The following is a 23,484-nucleotide window of genomic DNA, read 5'->3' on the forward strand; positions in this document are numbered from 1 at the left end:
CCATCCGTGGAGAGTATGAGAATTAAATCAATCAAATGTTTACTGAGGGGCAAAAAGAAAAGCTTAATCTGAATAAGACATTGCAGAGGGGCACAAGCTATGAATACGAATAGTGCATTGTGTAAATAAAGGACGACACCGAAAGAGAAAGCCAGAAACAGTTGTTAAACTTACAAAAAAAAGAGTAAAAATTGTCGAAGTGAGAACATAAAACACAAATACAACAAATACGCCGACAACTAAACGATCAACATGCCATGATCTTGGTGTAGTGGTTAAGGTGCTGGCTTTTAAATACAAAGGACGCAAGTTCGAATCCTCGGCAAGGACATTTTTAAAAATTTTTGTTAATAATACATACAACTCATGAGAGATGGTAAAAGAAGTCGTATTTAGTTTTTCGTAGCAATTATTATTGGTAATGTTTAGTACTGATAATACTTTTTGTCTTTGCGTATTGCTTTTGTTCTTGTCTTCATTTCGAAAGAGAAGAATATCCGAACAAATGCCACCAAAATTCCTCATATTTTGAATGTAAACGCCATTTGCAATTAGTGAAGAATAAAAATTGAACGTTCCGAAGTAGCTGCAAGAAGTAAAAGGAAAAAAATGGAAGTCGACCATACTCATGGTTACTATAAATACAATTTCTACATGCCTTACACCTCCCGACCACGTTTCTACGTTAGCAAGTAAGAGGCTTGTGTTTAGGTTAGGCTCGTCAATACGTTTTGCAAAGGGGCCCGTTTAGCTCTGACGCACCACAGGTGCGAGAAGGGAGAAAAACACTTTTTCTCTCTCCCTCTGTGTGTCTATTTATCTATCTATTTGTATATATATAACGCTATTTGTGAATGCCATAACCACCCTAATTTTCAGTGGATTGAGACGAAACTTGGCACAAACATTAATTGTTGAAATATCTTGATGAGTTCGTTAACCAGAATAATCAGATGAAAATGTTCAAAATGGTGTCCCTTCAAACTCGTAAAAAGTTCCAAGGGAACCAAATTTCGCCCATAAATAGGTATTCAGAAAGTTTGAATAAATTTTCCTCTTTTACTGAAATATTTGTGTGCAGAAACTTATTGAAATATTGGACCCGATTAATCGCCTAAAGAAGGTTCACGCCCTTTCGCTACGGTCAGGTTTTTTTTTTTTTTTTTTTTTTTTTTGCAGGAGGGGGTTATTTTCCTATCGGAACAAGATGATTGTTAGTGATGATATGAAATTACACATTGAAAGTGAATGTGTATAATAATAATAATAATAATAATAATAATAATAATAATAATAATAATAATAATAATAATAGGTGTTGTTTGTGTCAAGGTAATATCTTAATCAATTCTTCTTCAAACGTAATGATTGTAACGCCATATCTCCCTTACAAACAAAATATTAGCAATTTATATCGAGAGAACGAGAAACTGTAGAGCGATGGGACCAACGTTGGACAGTATGCACTGATAGTACTCAGAAAAGTAAGCGATTTCAATGCAAAAGGAACGAAGAGTCATTGTCATGGGTACTCATGGGGCCACGGCAGAGCCCTCTTTAGGCAAAATGTCGATAGCTTATATCAAGAAAACAGGAGGTGATACTGGGATGGGACCAACGTTGGACACCGTGGACCCATAAGGCGCATCGAAAAAATTAGGGAGGCGGGCGCCAGCCAGCCTTACTTATTTCCACATAATAATATAAAATTATATTGTCGAAATACACACACGAGTTAGCTACTAATATTTCATATTATTATTATTATTATGATTATTATGATTATTATTATTATTATTATGTTATTATTATTATTATTATTATCATCATCATCATCATCATCATCATCATCATCATCATCATCATCATCATCATCATCTACAGCGTCTTTTCATTACGTGAGCATGTTTGACATGAAACCAAAGAGAAAATCCATCCTGTAGCGAAAAGAAACAATACTTTCTCTCAAATGGATAAAATATCAAGCCGAGATTGATTCGAACTCGCATGGACGGCGCGAAAAGCCAGTGCTTTGTCCACTATTTTTTTAACTGACTCACCGAACGCGTTCCAGTAACTTACTTATTGCTAATTTTACTTGCTTCACTCGTTTAACTTGCTTTTTCTAATAACTTATAACGACAGGGACACGAACACAGAAACATCGAGAACAGTTAAAAATCATAGATGCTCTCCCGCCGAGAATCGAACCCGAGACTCCATACACCCAAGGCTCACGTGCTAACCTCTAGACCAGCGGCGATGGCAACGCTCACTTCCTGTGTCGTTAGGGATTACGATCACTGTATTGCCAGCTATCACTTCTGTGGGTTGTATACTATGATCACATGTTTCTTCTTTGCTGGAAGAGTAAAACCTACATTATATGTAATACATGAGGTATTTAGACCTACATGCTCTTCATATAATGTAATAAAAGGGTCATGGTGTCGGATTTTAATACATGACGTATTGCAGTATACAACATGTTTTGCATTACTTGTTTGTTTGTAGACAGCTACTAGCTTAGTGTTCTGAAAGGTTGTGTATAAACTAGAGATAGCCCGTTCCGGAATTATTAGTTTTCGGACTCCCGAAAGTAAAGCCGGACAAATTCCGGAATTCGGAAAATTCCAATTTTGTAATAATTTCGGAATTCGGAAAAATCCGGAATTTAGAAATTTCTGATTTCGTTAACATTCCGGAATTCGGAAAATCCGGATTTTTTCGAAAGTCGGAGTTTTTGTCAATTCCGGAATTTTCTAAATTCCGGATTCTTTCCGAGTTCCGAAATTCTTCTGAATTCCGGAGTATAACTGAATTCCATAATTTTGCGAAATCTGGAAAGTGAAAGTTCCGCTTCCGAAAAATGAATTTATTTTGGTTAATATGAATCGTGGCGGAAATAAGTCTTTGACCAGGTAATGGCGACTGCTTTGAAAGAAATGGGGAGTATGAGAATTTAATCTGTCATATTTGTAGTTTCGTGTGGAGAAAGAACGAACTTGTGAACCAGTGGTTTAAGAAAACCTCAAGTTATTAATATAAACTTTGCCGACTTCATAAAAGAAATACAAAAGACATTTTGAATCGAAAAATATTACATACAAGTTTGCAAGCGGAGACAAAGAAACCTAACGTAACCAGACTAAAGACGGATCGTTTACCGCGTAGCGATCGCGGTTCAGTGGTCAAGGTGCTTCTGCGAATGCACGTTGCAATTTTTTTTTCTTACTTTAGAATTTTTGATGGCGATTGATCAGCGATAACATACGTTTTATTATATTATGATATTTGAATACTCGGATGTTTCAATACTTGAACTATCAAATCTTCAGGAATAATAATAGTAATAATAATAATTATTATTATCTCGTAGAAGATTAAAAGCTAGAAGCTAAATTATCGCTCAGGTCATACCATTACAAGGAGAAACGTGACATTTGGAAAGAATATTTCGGTTTGGTTTAATGTTGCTCACGAGAAGAGGAGTTTCTCATCTCGTTTCTAAAACAAATAAAATAACATGAGAATTAACATTTTACATTCGAGACGGGTCAGGGCTAAATCAAAATTTTCGTCTCTCTTTGGAGATGAGAATCGAGACGAGACGAAAAGTATCGTAAACATTTCCCGTCTTGTCTCGATTCTCGAAATAGTGTATGTCCATTTTTTAAGTAACAATTGCTCTGTAGACTGAATCTCATAGGCTATTTCGTTACATTGTATTTCAGAGCTCATTGAATTATGCTCTGTGTAGGTATTTTTGTAGCAAAGCTTTTATATTTACCTCTGCATATTCTAAAAATTAGTTTATTATATGCCTTACTGTCGCGTGATATTCAGTTATATTTATTACAGTTATTTTCCTCAAAACATACTTTCTACATGAAACTTCAATAAAAGGTTCTAGTTTAAAATGTTGGTAGTTGCAGAGGTGTGTCTTGAAGGTACGGAACCCTTTCCCCGAAATCTCTACTTTTAAGTAAGTTTTGCCAAATTTCAGGGCAAGTTTAAAACTATTATTATTATTATTATTATTATTATTATTATTATTATTATTATTATTATTATTATTATATCAACTCCATGTATAATCTTTAAAAGATATACGGTTTGTATCTGAATAGTAAAAGCTAATTGACTGTCGATCTCGGTCGTCTGGAAGTCTTCAGGAGGCAAGGACATCGGTCACGTTCTGGGTTTGAGTTCCGAAGGGGCAAGTATTCGGGCTCGAGCAAAAAATTGTTAAAAGTTATAGGCTTCATCCAAACATATTCAAAACAGCTGGGACCGGGTTTGGGCTTCTCAACGGCTCGAGCGGCTCGGCTTACAGCTCATTCCATATCGAACCGAATCGAGAAGTGAGCCGAGCCAACAGCTCACCACACCGAGCCGATTTGAGCCATTGCAATAAGATTATTGGTTCGTTCCAAACATGTTCATGTAATGATATTTCCACCAAAGTGCATGCCGTAGTTAATTTATTCGTTGATCTGGAGACAATTTAGTGCCCATTAATAAATTAAATAACATACAATGGAATAAAATTACTGAAATGATATCGTATTATACAGTACTTTCGCCGTGCAAGTTCAATAGTATAATAATAATAATAATAATAATAATAATAATAATAATAATAATAATAATAATAATAATAATAATAATAATAAAACATTTTCATCGGTCGTGCGCGGAAAGTGAGAATTAAATCAATCACATGTCAAGTCAATGTAAGGAGAAAAGCCTAAACTGAATAAGACATTGAAGCGGGTCACAAGCTGGGAATAAGAATAGTGTATGGTGTTAATAAAGGACGACACCGACAGAGAAATCCAGAAACAATAGGTAAACTAAGAAAAAAAGAGTAGAAATTGTTGAAGTGGAAACAAAATACAAATACGAATAGGGATGAGCAGGAGTCGAGCCAAAATTCGACTCGACTCGAGTTCAATCCGAGTCGAGTCAAAGGTATTTTTCTTGAGTTGAGTTCCAAGCCAAGGCGCTGTTTTCGAGGTCGAGTTTCGAGTTGAGTCGAGTTTTATAATGGCTCTCTCGCTCGTTCAGCTCGTTTTAACTCGTTTTGAAATAATGGCCTGATTAGACTGGAAACCGAAAGCCATGAGAAATGTAGGCAGTAATGTGGGATACTTTTAGTGTTGCTCACGGCAAGGGTGCGTCTCCTCTCGTAATTTTGGTGCATCTCGTGGGGCAATTTTAGTGTATCTCGTCTCGTCTAGATAACGAGAAGACAAGAGTTTATTATTATTATTATTATTACGAGACAGCCTCAAATGTCGTAATCACCAATATAAGTATATACTGTAGTTCTTAAAATTAAGGCTGAGACCTGCACGGTCGAATTCTTGAGCCCAAGCAGAAGATCAACTCGGGTAGTGATATCAACCGGCTCGGCTCGTATCAACTGAGCAAAGTTGTTGTATTACTATACATCTGCTTCCGCCCCTGTCAAATCTGGTCGATCTCGTTGACGCGACATATTTGATTTTTTATACCCCTTTCTTCGTTTACTGAACAAAACAGTAACTATTCTGAAATATACTACTGCACATGCCTCGTAGATAAATATTTCTGATGCCAATAGTTTCCGTTTTGTCCAAGGAATGTTCTTTTTCTTATTCCCAGCATGACCCTTTTTTTACATTATATGAAGAGCATGTAGGTCTAAATACCTCATGTTTTACATATGATGTAGGTTTTACTCTTCCAGCAGAGAAGAAACATGTGATCATTGTATACAACCCACAGAAGTGATAGCTGGCAAGACAGTGGTCGTAATCCCTAACGACACAGGGAGAGAGTGGTGCCCTTCCCGCTGGTCTAGTCGCTAGCACGTGCGCCTTTGGTTTATGGAGTTCCGGGTTCGATTCCCGGCGGGAGAGCATCTATGATTTTTAACTGTTCTCGATGTTTCTGTGTTCGTGTCCCTGTCGTTATAAGTTATTAGAAAAAGCAAGTTAAACGAGTGAAGCAAGTAAAATTAGCAATAAGTAAGTTACTGAAACACGTTCAGTGAGTCAGTTAAAAAAAAGTGGAAAAAGCACTGGCTTTTCGCGCCGTCCATGCGAGTTCGAATCAATCTCGGCTTGATTTTTTATCCATTTGAGAGAAAATATTGCTTCTTTACGCTACAGGTAGTCCACTCTTTTCGTATTTTTCGCTGTCGTTCACAGTTAAAGTAACTAACTATTATTCTTTCTACGAATGATGGATCTTCTCTTTGGCTTCATGTCAAACACGCACACGTAATGGAAAGACGCTGTCGATAATAATAATAATAATAATATGAAATATTAGTAGCTAACTCGTGTGTGTATTTCGACAACATAATTTTATATTATTATGTGGAACTAAGTAAGGCTGGCTGGCGCCCCCACCCCCTATTTTTTCGATGCGCCTTATGGGTCCACGGTGTCCAAAGTTGGTCCCATCCCAGTATCACCTCTCGATATAAGTTATTGACACTTTGCCTAAAGAGGGCTCTGCCGTGGCCCCATGAGTACCCATGACAATGACTCTTCGTTCCTTTTGCATTGAAATCGCTTACTTTTCTGAGTACTATCAGTGCATACTGTCCAACGTTGGTCCCATCGCTCTACAGTTTCTCGTTCTCTCGATATAAATTGCTAATATTTTGTTTGTAAGGGAGATATGGCGTTACAATCATTACGTTTGAAGAAGAATTGATTAAGATATTACCTTGACACAAACAACACCTATTATTATTATTATTATTATTATTATTATTATTATTATTATTATTATTATTATTATTATTATTTTACTTAACACTAATGTTGCCTACCTTTATTTGCAATGCAATGTGTTACTAAAAAGCAAATCAAACAACACTCCTCGCCATTCAGGCTCCCGAACTCGAAATACATGATTTACAGTTCTCTGTGTTAGAGGAATGCACATTTATTATATTATTCTTTCAAATAACACGTTTCACAAGTTACTTCACTTTCAATGTGTAATTTCATATCATCACTAACAATCATCTTGTTCCGATAGGAAAATAAGCCCCTCCTGCAAAAAAAAAAAAAAAAAAAAAAAAAAAAACCTGACCGTAGCGAAAGGGCGTGAACCTTCTTTAGGCGATTAATCGGGTCCAATATTTCAATAAGTTTCTGCACACAAATATTTCAGTAAAAGAGGAAAATTTATTCAAACTTTCTGAATACCTATTTATGGGCGAAATTTGGTTCCCTTGGAACTTTTTACGAGTTTGAAGGGACACCATTTTGAACATTTTCATCTGATTATTCTGGTTAACGAACTCATCAAGATATTTCAACAATTAATGTTTGTGCCAAGTTTCGTCTCAATCCACTGAAAATTAGGGTGGTTATGGCATTCACAAATAGCGTTATATATATACAAATAGATAGATAAATAGACACACAGAGGGAGAGAGAAAAAGTGTTTTTCTCCCTTCTCGCACCTGTGGTGCGTCAGAGCTAAACGGGCCCCTTTGCAAAACGTATTGACGAGCCTAACCTAAACACAAGCCTCTTACTTGCTAACGTAGAAACGTGGTCGGGAGGTGTAAGGCATGTAGAAATTGTATTTTTAATAACCATGAGTATGGTCCACTTCCATGTTTTTCTTTTTACTTTTCGCAGCTACATCGGAACGTTCAATTTTTATTCTTCACTAATTGCAAATGGCGTTTACATTCAAAATATGAGGAATTTTGGTGGCATTTGTTCGGATATTCTTCTCTTTGGAAATGAAGAAAAGAATAAAAGCAATACGCAAAGACAAAAAGTATTATCAGTACTAAACATTACCAATAATAATTGCTACGAAAAACTAAATACGACCTCTTTTACCATCTCTCATGAGTGTGTATGTATTATTAACAAAAATATTTAAAATGTCCTTGCCGAGGATTCGAACTTGCGTCCTTCGCATTGGTATGCCAGCACCTTAACCTCTATACCAAGATCATGGCATGTTGATCGTTTAGTTGTCGGCGTATTTGTTGTATTTGTGTTTTATGTTCCCACTTCGACAATTTTTACTCTTTTTTTGTAAGTTTAACAGCTGTTTCTGGCTTTCTCTTTCGGTGTCGTCCTTTATTTACACAATGCACTATTCGTATTCACAGCTTGTGCCCCTCTGCAATGTCTTATTCAGATTAAGCTTTTCTTTTTGCCCCTCAGTAAACATTTGATTGATTTAATTCTCATACTCTCCACGGATGGAGCGCAGGAATGCCAGACTCGAAAAATAGGTGTATATTTACTTTCCTGACAGATCATACAAAGAAACACTAAGAACTTCGTAGCATTAGAGTGTAAGGAATTCCTAATTCATCTGTTAACGAAACCTCGAAGTTCATTTTTGTGAATCAAAGTTATACTTTGGCAACTGCGCTTTCATTGTTTAAAGCAAGTTCTATTGTGTAGTTTTGAGATAAGGCGTCTTCGAAATTGCTACCAATTTGGACCATGTGATCGATCGATTGACAGTACCTTCAGTAACAAATTTGCATTGAGATCATTTTCGGATGTGCTGCAAAAGACTGGTGAGAGAGAAACTGATAATCTAACCGCCTCCGAAGGAGATTTGGATCCGCCCCTAATTAAGAAGGTAGATAAAGATAACTTTCTCTGATATCTAACCAGTCATTATTTAGCATGGTTTGGTAATTTAAAAATCCAGTATTTCTACCATATTTTGAAAAAAAAATATTTAAAAGAAATAAACCCAATGTTACATTGAGGCGGTAGGGGAGCGATTAAAATTTAAAGTGGGGAGCCTGACAATTGATTTCTTATAGCTCGTGAAATTCAGAAAAAAATTAATTTCATATTAAAAAAGAAATACAAAATACATTTTCATGGTAACTCTTACATTCATTATGTTATTATAAAGTTAATGGTACTTTTGAAATTGATTAGAGTGAATAGATATGTATTTAAGAAACAAAACCGCTTGCGTAAGTTTTTCAAAATATCAAGTTAGAAGAACGAAGTTTGTCTTCCACTGCCATCTCATTGCTCAAAGATACCGGCGATGAAACAATTGGCCGGAAATCTACGTAGCACATTTTAGTACTTACCTTGAAATAAAAATACAGCTGTTTAAAGACGATTGATTACCTTTGTCTTTGAATTTCATATGTGCACACAGGATTTGTTAAACAAGACCGTACATCTAATATGTTTGAACTATATGCAACTTATGCTCACGGGCTAAACTCAGTCTTCTGAAGTCAATCGACAAATGATTACGTATTACAGACACAAAGACAACACTAGGCTCCCAAGTTTCAAAATTATATTGTGTATGAAAACAGTTAAAATAATTAATTCTTTGTCACAAGAGACCTAGGGTCTGAAAGAAATTCAGAGGGAGTTCAAAGGGAATTTCTATACTCATAAATAAAAGTTTTGAATTTATTGTGTATTGAACCAATGATATTTATGCTTACATTACCCATACGCTGATGTTTTATCGATACTTTTATTTCACATTTACCAAAAGGCTGGATTACGATTATAACCCTAAAAGAAAGATACATTGTAATCAGGTTTTACAAGGCAATCCCGAAAGACAAGCTATCCAATCCCGTAGCCCTTTTAAAAAATTAAGGAAAATTTCTTCTTCACTTCCTTTTCTCCCAAAGGGTTCACATTCATCGAAACAATGAAATGAAATTTCTTTAGTTTAACGTCCCATGATTATGCTCTTTATGCTAGAGGAGACAGATGATTAATGAAAGTGAAACATTGTAAAATTAATTGTTGGGCTCTCACAGAACCACGTACAACAAAGACACATGCGCTAGCCAATGAATAGACCAACGGAGAGAACTTCAAGAGTTCTAGAGTGGAAACGTATAGGAATTCTTTCTTGGCTACAACTCAAGAAAATAATTTAGTTGTCAATCGATAGACCTACATTAAAACAAATACAAGCATCGCGAGCCTTAACTTGATTTAAACTTACAGTTACAAGATATTGCGCAAGTATCTAAGCTACCAACCCATAATTAATATATTAGTCATTACATCTTATTTTGAGTTTTACAGGTTTCTACTGTTTTATAATGAAATCAAATAAAACGTAATCATTTTTTTTTATATAATCTGCTTAATACACGGTAGAAACTCACTGGTATGCTATCTTGTTCTTAAATTGTTAATTTCCATGCATATGCCATTATCCACAATCAGTGGCGTATTTAGGGGGATGGCTTCCGGGCTTAAGCCCCCCCGAAATCTTACTTAGTATAGTAAAATAAATGAAATATCTTGCAGAATTTTCACATTTCCAGGCAAAGCCCCCCCCCAAAAGTTAGCAAAGCCCCTCCCGAAACAAAGTCGTAAATACGCCACTGTCCACAATACATCTGCATTACTGCAGGAATAACCATTACTGCATTCAATAACAACTATATAATTTATGGAGTTCTTTATTAAGCGAAACAGATTAGGCTACTTATAACATGTAAACTGCAACTTTTGAAAATCGTTGGATACACTGCAGAGTGACGCTCTCCGTTCCCCTGTCCCACCGCGCTTATCTAGAAACTGATGTAAACACTACACTAGCGCCCTCCACGAAAAACCGCACTAATATCCTGGTCAGGTAATAGTTATTTAACAAAACCACAATAGCCCATACATTATTTATATAGCATGGAAATCTCTAATAACTCAAATGGCATGGACGGTGCAATACGCATCAACTGTACCTTAGCGTCAAATACTGTGATCGTGGTATAATATATTTCGAATGAATGAAGGAACAAAGTTACAAGAAACGGAGAATTTAAATGTTTCTAAAGACTTTACTTCGAAAACGCGCTGACATATCACGTCTCATCATGCAGATGCTTCCAAAAGACTTAAATGCTTATAACGCCATTTACAACAATTGTTATTTCAAATCGTTTCAGAGATACCAAACACATTGGTAGTGATTGTTATACTGCTTAAAATGACACATTTTTATTAAATTTTTATAATGATTATTGCTTTCCTTTGCTTTTATAACATTACAACAGTTTTTGGTGGTTTTAATTACAACAAGTCGCAGTTACATTATTATAAGCAGTGTTGCCCACTTAAATAGATAGCTAAATATTATTCTAAATATGTGCAAATAACGTAGATAAACTGCAAAATATTTTAAAATTACTCGTAATTTGTTTTATGGTGCAAGAATGCTTTCAAAAGACGATGTTTTTCATAGTCTTTAGGCTACTTATAATGTTAATGTTTAAATCTTCGTTCCAGCAATACATGTAAATGCAAATTGTAACTGAGATTAAATGTAACTGATACATTTTCAGTAACACTAGTTGTTCCCCTTAAGCCTTAGGCTTGGTGTACACTTTAGATTAAGATCGTGCTTAATTAAAAGTTCTAATTGCACCCTAATTACATTTCACTTGCTTTAGTTTGACCACCGACCACCTCAAACTCGATCCATACCATATAGCTATATGCATATTATATATGCAATTATAGCTTACAGTTAGTAATACACAGTGTTCACTTTTGTTTTGTTTTGTCTTAGTTTAAAATCCCACAGTTATGCTAGGGCGGCTAAAGGAGACGTGGAGCTAATGATTATAGTGGAATCCAAATCACTTCGGTCGTTCAACTTTAGCCCTACCGGAAATCGAACCCGGGACGACGCGAACCGAAATCAAGAGTTCTAGCCGCTAGACCAAATCGGAGCCCTCACATTGTGTTGATTTAAATCATTCAGTCAGTGTTGTCAGATCCGATGATTAAAAAGTAGCGTATCTGTACTCCGAAAGTAGCGAATTAGAACTATTTGTAGCCCAAATATATAGAAATGAATACTGATGGTGCTAATGAAATAATTTAATATGAACTTGAAAGTGTGCTGGACGTATTGCAAGAAGAAATTATGATCGACGGACGAAAACAATTCTAGACTGGATACCACGAGACAAAAACAGCCTAGGAAACCTCCGCATACAAGAAGGTGTGACGAAATCAAGAGCCACTGGAGGAGTAACCTGGAAAAGAATTGCCCAAGTTAGATAGTTGTGGAGAAGACTTGGAAAGACCTTCATCCAGTAATGGATTGATAATGGTTGATTATGATGATGGTGATGATTTTATTATATCTGGACCTCGGAGGTAAACTAAACCAAGTCATAATTTCGTAATTTTACAGAAGCGAAAAACTGGTTCCTCAACTAAGACTAAATATATAACTTTTACTAGGTAAGGTAGGGTAAAAATGGATCCAAAATTTAATGAAAATCATCGAGCGAAAAAAGTATTTTTGACTATTCAATCCATCATGTTGCAGCAAAACTACGAAAATTAATACAAAAGAAAACTATAAAGTTAAGAATCACTTGTTTTGGCGAGTGAGAAAAAATAGATACAGATAACTCGAATTACCTATATACTTATATAACATGTCCATGTTATCCATGTATGTCCATGTTTTGCAACTAATTTTCAATCAATATAAAATTTCAACGTAATAAACACAAGATTAGTTTTCTCGAATAAAGATTGCATGCACCGTTGAGAGCTCAAGAATAAGATTAATCTATGTTACGGCACTGGATATGTGCTTACGTAATGCATTACGACCTTATGAACTAGTATAAGAACAGAATGCACTTAAAATGAGACGCGAACTATGCGAAACATCGGACTTTGAATCTAACTTGTTTTGTGATCCAACTCGAGACCTCACATAGCAAAGATGAGTGTAGTAGCTCCCACCACAAGGTTCAGGACGTTCGTGTTATAAAGTGTCATTAAACACGGAGATGTGAAACGGTAATATAGCATTTCATCAATTTCAAACAAAATACGTATATTGTAGTAATTCTTTACCCTATTTGTTAAGATAATGAACGTTATATTCTGTTTTTAAAATTACAGTCAAAGCAGAATGTATTGAATAATGAGAAATTGTAAAGTTTCAATTTCGGTACGATTAAATACACTCGTGCTGCTATGTGTTGCGTTATCCGTTAGGAGGTATTGAACAATTCTGATTCAAAGGAAGGAAATAAACTACTGTATAGTACTGGAGTTAATTTAATAGAGTTTAATTGTATAGGCAGTTCTGAGGCTATATGAGACAAAGTCTATTGCTGAAAGTGAAATATAGGTTTTATTAGGGTTTTCGGGTGATATACCCACTGATCACTAAACCTGGAATACGGGCATGGAAAGCATAAGCACTAGCAAATTAGCTATGAAGAGGTACACCATAGCATAATTCTGTCAAAATGAAAGGAAAAAATAACCGGAAACGACAGACTGTTCGAGAATAATACTTTCATTATTTTAATTTCACACTATTTATTTCGAGACTTTCGAGACGAGACCGAGATTTGGTACTCGAGACCGAGACCGAGATCGAGATAAGCATCTGTTGACCGAGACGAGACCGAGACCGAGACTGTGATTTTTAACTCGAGACGAGACCGAGACCGAGATCGTTATTTATCAACCGAGACGAGACCGAGACTGTACAAAGTCTCGTCTCGTCTCGTCTCGATACCATCCCTAAGTCACACACACACTCGTCGCGTTCAGCACCTGTGCATTCATTATGTGCCCACATGTGACACTTTATGCACTGAACCTAGAGTTCCCCGTGTGTATCCGCTGAAAAGTTGCCGCGACAGAAAATGCAGGGCACATCTTCATTTTGTAGGTTTCTGCACGCCTACAAGTAGATCTAACTCCACGTCACTGTAACTGTCGTCGAACAAAGTTGCTACAGACTTTGTGGATGATTCCCCATAGTCCAGTCTTCTAGCAGGGGTTGATTGCTTCGTTGCAGAGCCTGTCATTTCTATTTGCTTGCCTTTTTTGCGTGTTTTGCAGTTGCTATCGTCGATTCATGCAGGGACAGCCTATAGGGGGATCTAGTTATGAGCGATTCCGCGCTAGTCTTGCGATGTCTTTGGCTTGTCTTCTTCTTGATGGTGGGAGGAGGTGCAATTTGAAATTGACGGACCAGCTGTGATGGACCTGCATGGGACTGTAAATCTGAAGTACTGCTTGGTGAAGAGGACTGATTTTCTGTTGATGGCACGCTGCTTATTGTCCCTGCATCAGTCTCCACAACAATAAAATCTTCGTGAGTGAAGATGCTTCTGTCAAACGGCATTATTCCTGTAACACGAAAACCATTTACTGCTACGTCTGCTCTCTGCACTTTCAAAAATGCTCTTCCGAAAGGCTCCATGATGTCATAAGGACTAAGAGGCTTGAGAGGACCCATAAAAGTTTGTCCAACGGTTGTAACTTTTGCGTACAATGGGGCGACAATGATTTAAAAATAAATGTGTCCATGCTCTACCAGCTTCTTCTGATGTGAAAGGATGAGGCAAACCATTCACTGCTGCTAATTGATACGCAAGACGTCTCAAATCTGTCATCGTGAAAACCAAAGAAATGTGACTCCATAAACAGTAAATATCCCACCAACATCTTCTCAAGCTGCGCCCCTAAGACAGTCCGTCTTCCGAGTAGTTTCGACGCTGCTACTTCAGGAGAGAGAGATTTGTTCTTGCTAAGAGATTGTAAAGTTGTGCGAGGATAGTTAAACACTTGTGCAGCTTTTAGTGTCCCCATTTTCTTTTCTCTGACAGCATCAATTGCTTTCGCCATGTCTTCTTTATTCCATTGTTTCCGTTTATTCTGTGGCACATATCGCTGCTTGCTCCTTGGCATGTTGTAAAATAAATCGTAACGACTAATTAGAAGCTTGGATCAACATGGTGCAAATATGGGCTGGTAGCCAATATTTACACCAGGCAAGGTAGCCCATATTTACACCATCACGCCACATCTCAATTTTATATTCCATATACCATTGTTGGTGTTATCTGCACCTAACATACACAGTACCAACAATTCTAATATTTGAACTCAACAGACACACTCAGAAAAGGACGCCCCATACACTCATTTCCAAGTAAAAATATGAAACAAATATACCTCCGAAAGTTTTTATTCCCTCAAAAAACAAAAAAAAATGCACTATCCACTCTGTATGAGGCTGTTTCACTCACAACTGCATCCTCTACCTGAGTAGCCTCGTACCAATAACTTGTCGCATTCTCACAAGAGTGCGTCACTTAACACATCTTTAATTTCGATTGACAGTATTTACACCATAGCCGATATTTGCACCTCCTCCTCTACTCTTCCTGAACGTGAACCTCTCTGACACGGAAAGATTCTGATAACTTCTAGATGAAATTAAGAAACAAAATCAGGCCATAGAATTTAGTTGAGTTTGAGTTTAACGTCGCTTTCACAGCGAGGGTATACGAGATGGGACCTACTTATTAACATGGAATCCGAACCACATGAACTCCCGCCGGGAATCTAACCCTGATTTCCCACGCGAAAGGTGCGTACGCTAACCGTTAGTCACGAATGAGCTTGATAAAGTTTATGTATAAGTTTACGAGAACGAGAAAAGTTTATCTAGCATGGAGACTAGATGAGAAAAAATGTTTGAGAGTCGAGACAATAAGACACTTTCACCAGACAAGACGAGAAAATCGTGCCAATACTACTAATTTTATACTTACCTAATTAATCCGCCATTACACTTACTCGACCTCACACGCATTTCGACATTACGCTTACTTAGCGTCATGATTACAATATAACTAGAAAATCACACTCACAACACCCTTTCGAGCGACTTTACATTTACTCATCCTTACACTCACATCAATTCGACAATCGACATAACGCTTACAACATCTTTTCGACCACACGATCACTTAACTTCATACTCACAACATTAACATCTATCACATTCGACCTCACACTTAGAACATCCTTTCGACATTACTCACACGACTTTATACTTACATCATGATCTAGACATCACGCTCAATAAACTCACGATCAGTTCGTGAGGTTGAGGTCACGTGCGCTTGGTATCAACGCTATTTGTATTATTAGATGACATATTTACGAATAGACAATATGTTTGTTAATTGATGGTGCTCATAAATGAGACGAGACAGAAAATATTTTCTCGTCTCGAGACCCATTATAGAACTGTTGTCTAGTCTCGATTTTCGGATTTTTTTCTCGTCTGGTCTCGATTTTTCTTGTCTCGTTTTGTAATTTATGTAGAAAATGTATGCTCTGTTGGTTTCTTAATTTAATAAAGAATTGATCAATAGCCTTTCGCTGCGCAAGAACTCCTCAAGAGTAAAATGTAACAACATTTAAATATGTTTATTATTACAGTATATTGTATACTGACTTGCATATCTTCAAACATTTATTAATGCTCTTCATTTTGTCCGTATAATCACCTCATAAACTTATAGTTTCTATATTACGAATCATGTAACAATGAACATTGTTTGAGACCTAAAACTTGGACGAACTATTATAGCCCACGAAACTACAGAAAATTTACGACTCGTCTCAAATTTGAAAATCTATTCCACTAAGTCACTTCATAATCATTCACTTTCATTAATAATGTTTTACTGTACAGGCTACACGGCATAACAGTGAGTTGTAAACAGATGTATTTCATTTTTCACTTACAATTGATTAAATACATGTTTTGTTTCCTTTTTTCCTACAACTTTTAAGCTAGGGATGGGCACGAGCGAGTTTTCTTTGAAACTCGACTCGACTCGAAACAGACATCTTTTACCTCGACTCGAGAACTCGGCTCGAAAAATTTCCTTCAACTCGACTCGAATTTTGCTCGAGTTTCGAGTCGAGTCGAGCCAAATCCTGTATGTAGTTTCAAGTACTCTCTTGAATTATTCCATATAGACAATATAATTATTATCAATGTTACTACTTCTACTACAATTATTATTATTATTATTATTATTAATAATAATAATAATCATAATAATAATAATAATAATAATAATAATAATAATAATAATAATATTATTATTATTATTAGAACACCGTGTATAAACATGAAAGATAGGCAGTTTGTATCTGAATACGAAGAACTAGTTGACTGCAACTTAGGTAGTAGTAAAGTCTAGGAGGCAAGAACGTTGTTCATGAGGTTGGAATTTGAATCCCGGGGGAGCAAGTATTCGGGCTCGAGCCAAAATTTGTTAAAAGTTATAGGGCGCCGGCCAAACATGTTCAAAACTACTCGGCCCGGGTTTGTCAACGGCTCGAACGGCTAGGCTCATAGCTCATTCGCTATGGAGCCGAACCGAGAAGTAGGGATGCGCACGAGTCGAGACATGTCTCGAATTTCGATTCGAATTCGAGTCGAGACAAACTTCTTTCTCGACTCGAATTTCTCAGTCGAGACACGAGTCGAGTCGAGACTACTCGTAAAATTCTTGATTCGACTCGAATGTCTCGAAAATCTTTGCTTATTTTTAAAATTATTTCGAAGTAACTAATCACACAGAAACAGGTATTTTCCTTGAAACCAATATAATACCAGCATTTATTACTTCGAAAAGGTACAGGTATTTTTAAAGTTAATAGTTAACCTTTCGCCAGCGGGCTTTAATTTTCTTCTCATTTCAGTTAATTAAAACTAATAATTATATGTCATGATATCTGATAGACTTTAAATATGCTAACAACACTTAAGTAACTATCCAGATATCTAATGTGTATAAAACTGTTGCGCTGAAGTGAACTTCGTAAATTGTCTAAGTGAGCAATTGGCAGTCTATAATAATTTATTGGATTTAGTAAAAATTTAGTCAAATGCTATATCTGGAGCATTGGATTAATTCTGATAAATCATTATTATTTAAATCAAGATTTAAATCATTTGATTTTTTAAACAATCAAGTGATTATTAAAATCAAATTCCGAAATAAATTAATTTGAATTGAAAATAAGTAAAATCCCTTTTCTGTTCTGTTATTTAGTCAAATGCTATATCTGGAGCATTGGATTAATTCTGATAAATCATTATGATTTAAATCAAGATTTAAATCATTTGATTTTTTAAACAATCAAGTGATTATTAAAATCAAATTCCGAAATAAATTAATTTGAATTGAAAATAAGTAAAATCCCTTTTCTGTTCTGTTATTTCAATTATGGAGGATAATAATCATAATACGATGAGACTCAAATGTATGTACAGCACAGTATGAAAATGAGTGTTATGCAGAGAATGAATAGGGAAAATCCCATTTTGAACGGGTAACAAGGCAATCCTGCTTTCTTCTCTTCGTAACATAGGGTTTGTAAATCATAAACTATTCCAACGAGGAAATCACCATTCGAATTTAAGAAGAAAATTCTTTTATGTGCATGTCTGTTTGTTCCCAGATTTTATTTTATTTTATTTATTTATTTATTTATTTTAAGATTTTATAACTTTAGGCGAAATTTATAGATTTTATATGTATTTCGTGCCGCAAGCTAGTTCTGATTTTTTAAAATATGCCCTACCAAATATCAATAACGTTTGGGAAAAAATGCAATGTTGATAAACGTTGTTGTACTTTTTCCGTAATGCTTAAGAAACTTTGTTTGGGATTGAAATAGGTTAACGATTGGGGATTAATTGAAAATTCAACTCCGGTACTTTCACTTAAATTGTATAATTAATATTTAATACTAATTCTTAATGTTTTTTCTTCAGTTCGCGATTTGTAGTATAAGAGGAGAAAGATTTGGTTTAAATAAAAAAAATTAACAAAATGATTTTTTCCACCCTGCATAATTTACACGCATTTAGCATCTAGCATCTTGATTCTCACTTCTGGAGAACAGAAAAAAAAATTAAATAGTTCAACGACCGTCGGGAATTATCCTTTTTAGTTGAATCGATAGTAGGAGTAATAAAACCAGTCAGTATTTACGCTGTTGTATTGTCGAATTCACAGAAATGTTCAAAAATAAGCAAAACGTGATTCTACAAAAGACTGTTTACTACCTACCCATAGTTTTATTACTGTCAACTGAAATCTGAGTATGTGGTTATCTGGAACGTTTCTGTCCCTTTTCAATTTACAACTTGAGAAGGTAGGGGGTATGAACGTCAGGGGACAGCCAGTTAAAGAAATGCTTCAGGGCTATGTCGGAAGCTCGGAAGCAGCATGTTTTGTATATACTTCTTAAAATGCTATCCATTCATAAAATATAAATTCGCCCTTCCCTCTTTCCAATACAGAGAACCGACTCTTTTGCTGAAGAAAGATGTTCAGAGAAAAATGAAACAATCGTTTCCAGCACGAAGTTCTTTATCGTACACAATGAACGTAATTCTTTTAGTTTCTGAGTGTGTTTAGCTTACAGATTGTGACAAGTTTGAACCCTCCACGAAAATGCTAAAACCAATGACAAGTGCAAATATATATGACAAATCTGTGGGTGAATCAAATAATGCAGATAAATGGGAAGATGATTGAGCTCCTTCGTGGTTAAGCGGTTAGCGTATCCGCATTTGGTGTAGGAGACCCGGATTCGATTCCCGGCGGGAGATCATATGGTTCGGATTTCAAGTTAATAAGTAGGTCCATGTCTCATATAATCTCGCTGCTGAACAGGATGTTAAACTCAAAATCAGCTCAGCTCAGCAAATGGGAAAATAAGTTGAGTTGATTTTGAGTTTAACGTCCCGTTCAGCAGCGAGACTATATGTGACGTTAATGGAAAAACGAAGAAGTTTTGTTTGAAGATAACACTGCTTGATGCAGCGCAGTCTACCACTTGTAAAATAGTCTTGAAGTGTTGATATTTGGTATGCGTGCGTGTGTGTGTATACACTTGTTTCTGAATATTTATATACATTCGTGTGTTATAATTGTTATATTAATATCCACTGGATTAGGTGAAAATATAAAACGGATTTGATGGCAGTCAACTTCATGTCATCTTGGCAAGCCATTAAAAAAAATAGTAATATTAAATTAGATTATAGTTTAGTGTCCCTTTCAGGAGCAAAGTTGTATGAGACGTGAACCTACAGCTTAACGTGGAATTTGAACCATATGAGCCCCTACCGTGAATCAAACCGCGGGCTCCCACGCCGAAGAAGCGTACGCTAACCACATAGCCAAGGGGAGGCTCAATATCTATTAAATTGTAAAATTGCATTTGCATAATTTTCACTAATATAATCTTCACAATGTAAAGTCTCAGCTAGGCACATTATCTTGTTTAAAATCAGAAAGTCAATCTCTTGTGGTTCACTCTTGGGTTGGACTGTGGGATTATATAAATCCGAATTAGATACTTTTATTCTATTTTGTACAGTACATCCGTTCCTTCATAATCTCCTAAGCAGGGGCGTAAATAAGGGCCCCGCAGACCCCACATTGCGGGGGGGCTCAAGCCATCAGGGACCCCAAATCATGAAGTGGGACGTAGAGAAGGGGCCCCACTCCACGCTGTTTGCTGGGAGGCCCCCAAGCCTTTAGTTACGCCACTGTTAATAAGAATAGTTATGAATATAAATTTTAAGTCACATTCAAATGTATCAAACTCTTCGATTAACCTGGGGATGGTTAAGAAATTAAGTGCGTCTGGAGGTAGACTATTTCGCAATTCAGTGGATATATTGTGAATGTATTAAAAGTCTACTGTTGCACCCATCAAATTTAAATTTTGAAAAAAAAATATTCTCTGTGAATACTAAACAGGATATTTTTTAAAAAAAATCAATTGTTAATTTAGGCTGCTAATAAGGCAGGTTTTGTGAGAAAGGAATTCTCCAGGGAATAATTCCTCAGTTCGTTATATATATATATATATATATATATATATATATATATATATATATATATAGTGCTATTTATTAATTTATTTTATTATCTTTGAGACACAGCGTCATATTACCTTTGTACATGAATACTATACTTGCAAGATTTCTCCTTGCGAGACGCCACAAAGCTAACTGAAAAAACATCCTGACCAAATGGACTCTCTCTTTGTGTGTGTATGTTTGAAGAAAGAACAGTCTATGCGTTGTTTTTCTGACCCTAATTGTTCAATTTGTCTCTGTGGTAAAACTCTTATTTCGCTAAACTTGACCAATAATATAATAAAATATAAATATAATAAAAACAGTAAATTCTAAAGTACCCTGTAGCATCTGCCCGAAATTAAATGCATAGATCTAGATTATTATTTCCAATTAGAAGTCATTTTCGCTTCTAGGTTACTAGTGACTGAATTATTCTTCTTTGTATCTTCGTAGTCGAGAAAATAATAATAATAATAATAATAATAATAATAATAATAATAATAATAATAATAATAATAATAATAATAATAATAAATTCATAGAAGAAATCCAATGAATACGAAAGTAATTCACAATTTCCTTCATAATGAATGCAATTGTCAAGTACTTTCGTATTTATTGGACTTCCTTTATGAATATATAATTACTCATTATAGTGCATAAAATGCCCTACAAAATTTACAAATTTGCGTAAAAATTGAAATTTGTATCGCAATTTGCTACGTAATATGTAAATTCTTTAAAAAAACGCTTATATGTACGGCATATAAATGTTTTAAATATATATATATATATATATATATATATATATATATATATATATATATATATATATATATATATATATATATATATATATATAATATAAAACCTTGAACAGCGTTTTCTCGAGACGAGTCGAAACAGTTTTAAATCTCGACTCGTCTCGTGCGCATCCCTACCGACAACTGAGCCGAGACAACAGCTCATCCGAATTAAGCCGGCTCGAGCCGATGGCTCCTCCCAATCGAGTCGGCTTGAGCCGGTGGCTCACCAGAGTGGAACCGAACCAAGTTGAAGGCTTACCCTAACCGAGCCCACTGGAGCCATTGGCTTAGTTGAACTGAGTCGAGCTGAGCCGATGGACTCATTTCAACCGAGCCCAACGAACCGAAGGCTCACCTGAGCAGAGTCAAACAGAGTCAATGGCTCATCTCAACCGAGCCGGCTTCAGCTACCTGCTTACTTGAGTCAAGTCGATGGCTCATCGCAACGAACCAGCTCAAGCCGTCCGTTAAGTTGAGCCGAGCCGATGTCTTATCCCAACGAGCCGGCTCGAGCTGTTCACTCAGTTGAACCGAGTTGAGCCGGTTAACATCACTTCCCGGAGTGGGCTTCTGCTTGGTCTTAAAACTTAGACCGTGCAGGTCTGAGCCTTGATGGTGAGAAGTACAGTATATACTTATATTGATGCTTACCATATTTGAAGCTGTCTCGTTATAGATATCTATTGTCGTCTCGTTATCGAGACGATACGAGCAGTGTCCCATCTCGCGAGCAGCACTAAAAATATTCCACATTACTGCTTACAAATCTCATGGCTTTGCTTCCTAGTCTAATGAGGTAATGATTTCTAAACGAGCTAAAACGAGCTGAACCAGCGGGCCATTTATCAAACTCAACTCGACTCGAAACTCGATCTCAAAACAGCGACTCGGTTCGGAACTCGACTCGAGAAAATTACCTTTGGCTCGACTCGTGCCCATCCCTATTTTAAGCGTTTAAAATGCAAACACGCACAATATATATATAATATTCTGAAACTTATTATCCTATATTTTTTTGTAATAAACAAATTGTATTTAAAACCAATTGTAAAAACCCGAACAAGGCAATCTCACAATTATTTTATAGTCAGCAATAATTAATTTCCAGATACTCAATAATTGTCTTGATATTCTTCACGCAAATATTCTCCGTTACCCGTAAGTTAGATATAATTCATTATCGGGACATAATTCGTTATTTGACATCCGAATATTATATATCATCTGGACATTATCCTTTATCCGGATATTATTTTTTATCCATTATCCGAATATTATTTGTCATCCGAATATTATCCGTAATTCGGATATTATCCGTTATCCGGATATTATCCGTTATCCTTCATTCGGATATTATCCGTTATCCGAATATTATCCGTCATCCGGATATTATCCGTCATCCGGATATTATCCGTTATCCGTCATCCGGATATTATCCGTTATCCGGATATTATCCGTCATCCGGATATTATCCGTTATCCGTCATCCGGATATTATCCGTTATCCGGATATTATCCGTCATCCGGATATTATCCGTTATCCGTCATCCGGATATTATCCGTTATCCGGATATTATCCGTCATCCGGATATTATCCGATATCCGTCATCCGGATATTATCCATTATCCGTCATCCGGATATTATCCGTTATCCGGATATTATCCGTCATCCGGATATTATCCGTTATCCGGATATTATCCGTCATCCGGATATTATCCGTTATCCGGATATTATCCGTTATCCGGATTATCCGTTTCCTCAAAAACGGATACCGGATAATTTCTTATCCGGATATCCGTTATCCGGATATTTTGGCCATCCCTAGTTCCTTGTTTGTATAAAATGAGTAATTAAGTATAAGGCAGGAAGACGATAGATTGGTAGCCAGTACTGAACTTTCACAGAAAGTAACCTTTTAGACCGTCTCAACAATATGCAA

The 23,484-nt window shown here is 36.0% G+C and overlaps 1 long non-coding RNA gene across 1 annotated transcript in view; it reads left to right on the plus strand.

Moving 5' to 3' along the window:
* Window positions 1–23,484, plus strand: part of LOC145678430 (uncharacterized) — a 183,239-nt gene that overhangs the window by 102,822 nt on the left and 56,933 nt on the right. The gene's annotated exons all lie outside the window — the stretch shown is intronic.

The sequence above is a fragment of the Thermobia domestica genome, chromosome 2 (assembly GCF_964235325.1).
Source record: "Thermobia domestica chromosome 2, izTheDome1.hap1.1, whole genome shotgun sequence".
NCBI classification, from domain to species: Eukaryota; Metazoa; Arthropoda; class Insecta; order Zygentoma; family Lepismatidae; genus Thermobia; species Thermobia domestica.